The following is a 6000-nucleotide window of genomic DNA, read 5'->3' on the forward strand; positions in this document are numbered from 1 at the left end:
GATTGGGTTTTCAAAGTCTGAGAGAGAAATCAGGAAAAAAAAAAAAGGTATAGGGTCATGGGCAGAAGACCTCCAGACTAGGAATTCCTAGGGCCTCTGTGCTCTGCATGGAGCCTGAAACCTGGCAGGTATCACTGAATTTTTCAGTATTGAAAGACGAGACCAGAAATCACTACAAGGAAGACAAACCCCAGCCCCACTCACTGTCAGATCACCAGCATGGCCTGCATTCCCTGGGTACCTGCTGGAGCTGAAACCAAAGTTTTGCCTGTTCAACTGGAGCCCAGAACCCAGAGGTCAGGAGAGCAGCTGAAACACAATAGCAGGAAGAGGGAGGGTCTGGAATCCACAGAGGCCCACCCCCTTCTCTGCAGTACACCGGACCTTCCTGGAGGTTCTCAGTGGAGTCTTGGCAGTGCAGTCTGGCAGAGCCACTGGTTTGGCAGAGAGAAGACAACTGTCCAAGGGGCCAAGTCCAGTAACTGGAAGTCCGGAGGAGGACACTGGTCTCTTAAAAGATTGTTCTGTGAATCTGCGGGACAGGCGGGAGTTGCGCTGGATGGTCTGAGATAATTTGTTGAAATCACACAAACAGAGCCAGTGTTAGCCCAGGACGCGGAAATGGATCCCTCATACAGGGCCCTTTGTCCCCAGGATCAGATGCTGGCCTGGCCCACAAGATCCTTCCCCCAGATGGTCTCGGGCTCCCACCCTCGGGAACAGCCCACCCGTCTTCCTGACACGCAGTGGCCCAAGTTATTCCCCTCATACTTGGAGTTTTCCTTTTGAATGGCATTAATGGAACACCCACCAGGGGCCAGGGTCTCCTGTGTTGGAGGAATGGAAAAGCAGAGAAACAACCTAATCCACCGTGATGATCCCAGGACACAGGGGACACTCAAGTCACCCAACACAGGACCTTCCTTCTGCAGAAAGGAGGAGGGAAGACCAAGAGGCCAGGGTTCGCCAGTCAGAGATGCTCAGAGTCACCTGTTCACAAGAATCCCACTCACATCCATATTTGGGGCAGGGTACTCAGAACCTTTCAAAGCCAAGGCAGGCGGAGGTGGGGAGGGAGCTGGGGGGAAGAGGACCTGCACCCCACCTCTCTCTTCGAAGCTCCAGAGGGATTAAAATGCACTCCTGTTTAAAGGGTTCCCAGGCTGAGGTGGGGAAAGGATCAAAGATGGACTCCTGACAAGGCATTCACGTCCCATCAAAAGAGACTGTCTGTGGGCTCGATTTTGTCATCAGTTCCTATTCTTTGGTGGCAAGACTGACTCTCTGCCATTCTCCTTATTCGTGGCCTACCCTGGAGAACTCAGCTCCACACCAACACCCAACAGCAGCCCTCCACCTTCCCGATGGGGCCTCTGTGTCCACCTGCTGTTTGTGCGCTCTCCAGGGAACAAACCCGGCCACACACAGTAGGCCAGGCTGCTTAGCAGAGACTGCCCACAGCTCGGCTCCACTCCACGGTGAAGACAGGTTGGCAGGCATGCTCTGGACCAGACGCAAGCAGGAACCAGGAAACAAGTCCATCCTTGAAGGATGGGCTCAGGAGCCTTCAAGGTGGCCTTAGAGGGCAACACAGGAGTCTGAAATGGCTGGGCCTAGCTCACTACCTTGATCTGAACCCACTCATTTGACAGGGCAGTCTCCTGTCCAAGCCCCAGTTTTCTAACCTGAGAAGAACATGTCCACGAGGTACGTCCAGCATCCAACATCCACTAACTGCCAGACTCAGAGGCCACAAGATGGCCTGTGTGGCCACTCCCTCCTTCTCCCCTCCCCAGCATTCTGGGACAGAGTCTTCACACCCTGCTTTCAGGGTACCTGGCCTTGAGTTCATTCCAAGTCTGGCTCTAGCATGTGCAGGTGCTCTCAGTCCTGGGTAGGTTTAGAACAAGGGGCCCCAGACACTGCCCAGGACATGGTTCCAGAAGGCTGACACCCCTACTCAGTGTTCCCCAGTAGCTGGGCACTTTTCTGTTTACATGGATCAGCTGGGTCAAGATTCTCATATCCTGTTAAGGTTGTCATTCTCATTTTACAGACCAGGAAGCTGAGGCCAGGGCTGATTACCTCTCTGTACTTTCACTCTGGCCTGCTTTCTCCAGGCACCCCAACATGTTTTCATGCCAAAGCACAAAGACTCTGACACCGACTGTCTGGGTTCAAAGTCTGGGTCTCCCACTCTTAGCCACATGGCTAGAGTCAAGGCCTCTGACTCTCCTGGCTCAGTTTCCTCATCCACTTGCTGGAGATAATACAGCCCCGTCTTACAAGGTGTTAAGGGGACACAGCAGCTGCTCTGGAGAGAGATGTCTCAACCCTGCCCAGCCTTCCTTCCTGCTGTGTCTGGCCCAGCTCCCTGCTAGGACCTTAGAGACTGTCACATGCTGGTTTTCCTGCTGAGCCACAGGCTCTTTGAATCATGCCTTGGATGGATGCTCTGGAGTTGGGTTCCAAGGAAGAAATACAGCTTCAGGCCATCAGGAAAACATAATGCCATCTTTCTGGCCCCTGTGAAGCAAGCTCGGGCCAGCAGGTTTCAGCCACCAGCTCTGCCATTTATCCTGGAAAGGGCAGCCCAACCAGTGAAGCCAACCAACACCCAAGTGCCTTTCCCACTCAACTGATTTGGCTAATCTCTAAACATCTGATTTATACTTTTTAAAATATCCCCTGCATTCTGCCTCCCCTGCCTCAAAGTGCCCTGTCTACACTCTTAATGGATGCTAATTTCATATTACCTCTCTATAGAAGACAGGCAAAGATCTAGTTCAGCCCTGACCAGAAGATCCTGAAATGGGCCTAGAGGAGGAGTTCTGGTTCTCACTTAGCTTTGGCACAAGTGTCCCTGTTTCTGGATCTCACTTCCCATCAGCAAAGTGCAGAGAGGTACATTACAAGTCAATGGCTTGCAACTGCAGATTTGCTTGCCACTCTGAGAGAACTCTATCAGGAGAGGAGGCCCCGATACATGATCCATAGCCAAACATAACACCTCCACCCATACCTTCCTTCTTGGGACCCCACCTACTGGACCAGAGGGGAAGGGGACTCTTCCTAGGTGCCAGCTCCTGGGACAGCTGCCAGCCTCCAGGGTGAGGCAAAGTCCTCCTCCCCACCCTGGTTCTACTCACCCTCCTGGAGAGACAAGGTCCCACAAAGCTAAGAAGGTACAGGACAGGGGACACCCAGTGTCAATGCTTACACCTAAACATCCTCCCTTTGGAGTTTTTCATCACCAACTGGAACTACTCCCTCCCTGGCATCTTCCTTGAACCCCACCTGGTGCCATCCTGGCCAATCAGGCTCTGTGCCTTTCGTGCCAGTGCCCCTGCTGCTGGTGGTTGGCTAGCCCCTAAAGGCAGGCGGGGTTTCCCGCTGTACCTTGCTTCTTCCAATTCACATTTGTGAAACGCAGTGGAGACTCCAGAATGTCTAGACAGGAGGAGGCCAGGCTGGAAGGTTTGCCTTGAAGCTGCGTTTTCATACCAAGAACAGGGCTTGTACTTTGATATCACGTTCCCCGGGTGGCGTGGAGGAAGGCGGAGCTGGCTGACTGGCATATACGGATGTCTAAAGCCCTTGTGTAGCCACTAGCTCAACTCTCAGTCTTCCATCTTCCCCAGGAGCTTAAAGGAACCAAACATACTGAAGTGCTCAGGACACGGTGGGGAAAGGCTGTTCTGGGGACGAGATAACCCGGCCCTCCCTTCCCTACTTGCTGCTTCTAACACGCATCTCCCACGTTCAACCCAGAGAGGGGGCGCTGGGGACACGCTAGGACAGCTGACAGCTTGGGTCAACAGACGCGGGAGGAGGGGAGATGGCAGTGGTGAGGAAGCGGTCCCCTAAATCCCAGCTTCAGCTCCTAATTCGACAGAGGCGGTCACAGCGTGTTTTCCCTGGAGCCCTCGCGTTCCACACCCCTGCCCGAAATCTCCTCCCGAGGCTGAATCAGAGACCGCGGCGATCTCCCGGGAACAGCCGAGCAATTCCAGCTGTTCTTCCCGCTGGACCACAGGAGTGGCCGGCCACAGAGACACAGGAGGGAAGGAAAGCGGGGGCGGGTGGGCGGAGGCGACAATGACGACACTCCTAGCTGCAGTCAGCTCAAGGGCCGCCAGATACAGGCGCGACCCTTCGCGCCCAAGCTACCTCTCCAGCGCCGCCACAGCGCCTACCCCGGGCCGCCTCGAGGACTCACCCTGCCCGGCGGCACTCGCTGACACTCGATCTCTCGCGTGCGGCACGCGCCATAACACACCCCGACCCCCCACACCCCGCGCGCGCGCGCGCGCGCGCGCACACACACACACACACGCCCTCTCTCACACGCACCACCCAGCTCAGGATCTGGATCGGCACCGCCCCTCCTATCTACTCCGTTCCTGGCCCAGTCTGGAAACCAGACACACCCACTCCCCCTTCTCCAGCCTCTTCGCCAGCGCTGCTCACCCCTACCCACCCGCATCTACACCCGCGGCGCAACCGCTCCCTCCCGGGTCATCCTGACGCCCCCCGCCAACACACGCACACCTAGCACCTCCTGCGCCCACTTCCAGCACGCACGCGGGCCAACGGGGCCAGCGGTGCCTCTGGGAGGACCCCAGGAAGCGCGATTCAGGTGTTTCAGCGCTGGCTCAGCTCACGTTCGCCGACTCCCCAGGACCCCGATTCTCCAGTTAGAAGAAAAGCAGACGGCGATCAGTCTCCCCCGCCCTTTTCTCTAGTCGAAACCCCTACTCCAGCGGTGCTGGCGCCCCAGAGTTCCTTCCCTAGCCCGAGCCTTTGGGTCACCATGCTCTGGCAGCTCCAAAGCGCTCGCTCCAGAAGCCTGCGGTCCACAAAGGGCGGGCCAAGCGCCCCAACAGCACTCCCAAGAAACCCCTTTCTGCTGTCCCTGTGCCGGGGAGGAAGAGGGTGCCAGGCTTACCTAAATCAGAGGGAGGAAAGGAGCCGGTGGCTAGGGTGGTGGCGCAGCGCCCAGCGACAACACTGGGGAGAAGTAAGGATCGGCGTGCGCTCCGGTGCGACAGCGGGGAGCCGGGAGAGGTTTGTTTATGTCCGGGCGGAGGGCGACTTTATAGGCGCCGCAGCACCGCCTCTCAGCCTCGCCCCTCCCCTGCCTCCGCGCCCCGCACGCAGCGGGGACACACCCCTTTCCCGCTCCCTCCTCCCCAGGAGCGGGTCTGGGCTGGGGCAGTGCGAGCCGGGTCCGCGGGAGCCGTCGCCTGTTGCGCAAGCTTTAGTAGGGGCGCGGCTGGAGGGCCCCGGGGGTGAGCTCTGCTGTCCTTTCCGAAGTCCCAGAGGCCCGGGGCTGGGCGTGCACCGCGGGAGCGTGTGAATAGGGGTGCTGTGTGTGCTCGTGTGCGCGCTCGTGCGTGTGCATGTGGACTTCCTTGTGCCTCGGCGTGGCCGCTTGGCTCCCGTCTCTGCCACAGAGTTTCTTCTTTAAAACGTCTCATCGTGCCACGCCCTGACATCCCTCTGGTGGACTCCTCTAGTTCCTTCAAGTCTCAACGCCTTTGCCCCTAGCCCCACCAGAGACCTTCCCATGGCCGCCTGCTCTGCTTCCTCCGACCAATTTTCTCAGACTCACACCAGACCCCCTCTGCTTCCCCCCAACTCTCCGCTGAAACTCTCGCTCCCATTTAATCTCGTCCATCTTCTCTGATGCACTCCCAACGTCCCGCATCTCCCCTTCCCTTCCCCCTTCCAGTTCTAAGCGCCTCCGCCCGGCCCGGCGGCCTCTCTCCCTGCCCCACAGGCGGACGGGAGAGGGCATCTCACCCTCACGCTGCCCCTCCTGGTTGCTAGAACTTGCGCAGAGCTGCCTTTCCAACCCTAGTCTGTCCCACGGGCGGTGCTTTGTGTAACTGGCGCCTGCCTGCATGTTCTCAAGGACCAAAGAAAGCAGCAGTTCTCGTCCCCGTGAGCAGGAGAGAATCCCCTGGGTCCTGCAGAGCTTTTATTATTTTTTTTTTT

General features: G+C 57.4%; 1 protein-coding gene across 2 annotated transcripts in view; it reads right to left on the minus strand.

Annotated features, from left to right (window-relative positions):
- The window catches only part of NDRG1 (N-myc downstream regulated 1), a 51788-nt gene extending 46716 nt beyond the window's left edge, over positions 1 to 5072 (minus strand). The window contains exon 1 of one of the 2 annotated variants that reach the window (XM_081266323.1): positions 4949 to 5072. The gene's annotated coding sequence lies outside the window, so the exon portion shown is untranslated. The remainder of the gene's footprint in view (positions 1 to 4948) is intronic. The other variant, XM_081266322.1, reaches the window with a different exon arrangement.
- Positions 5073 to 6000: the final 928 nt, after the last annotated feature.

Source organism: Spermophilus citellus (assembly GCF_964194105.1).
Source record: "Spermophilus citellus genome assembly, chromosome: 14".
NCBI classification, from domain to species: Eukaryota; Metazoa; Chordata; class Mammalia; order Rodentia; family Sciuridae; genus Spermophilus; species Spermophilus citellus.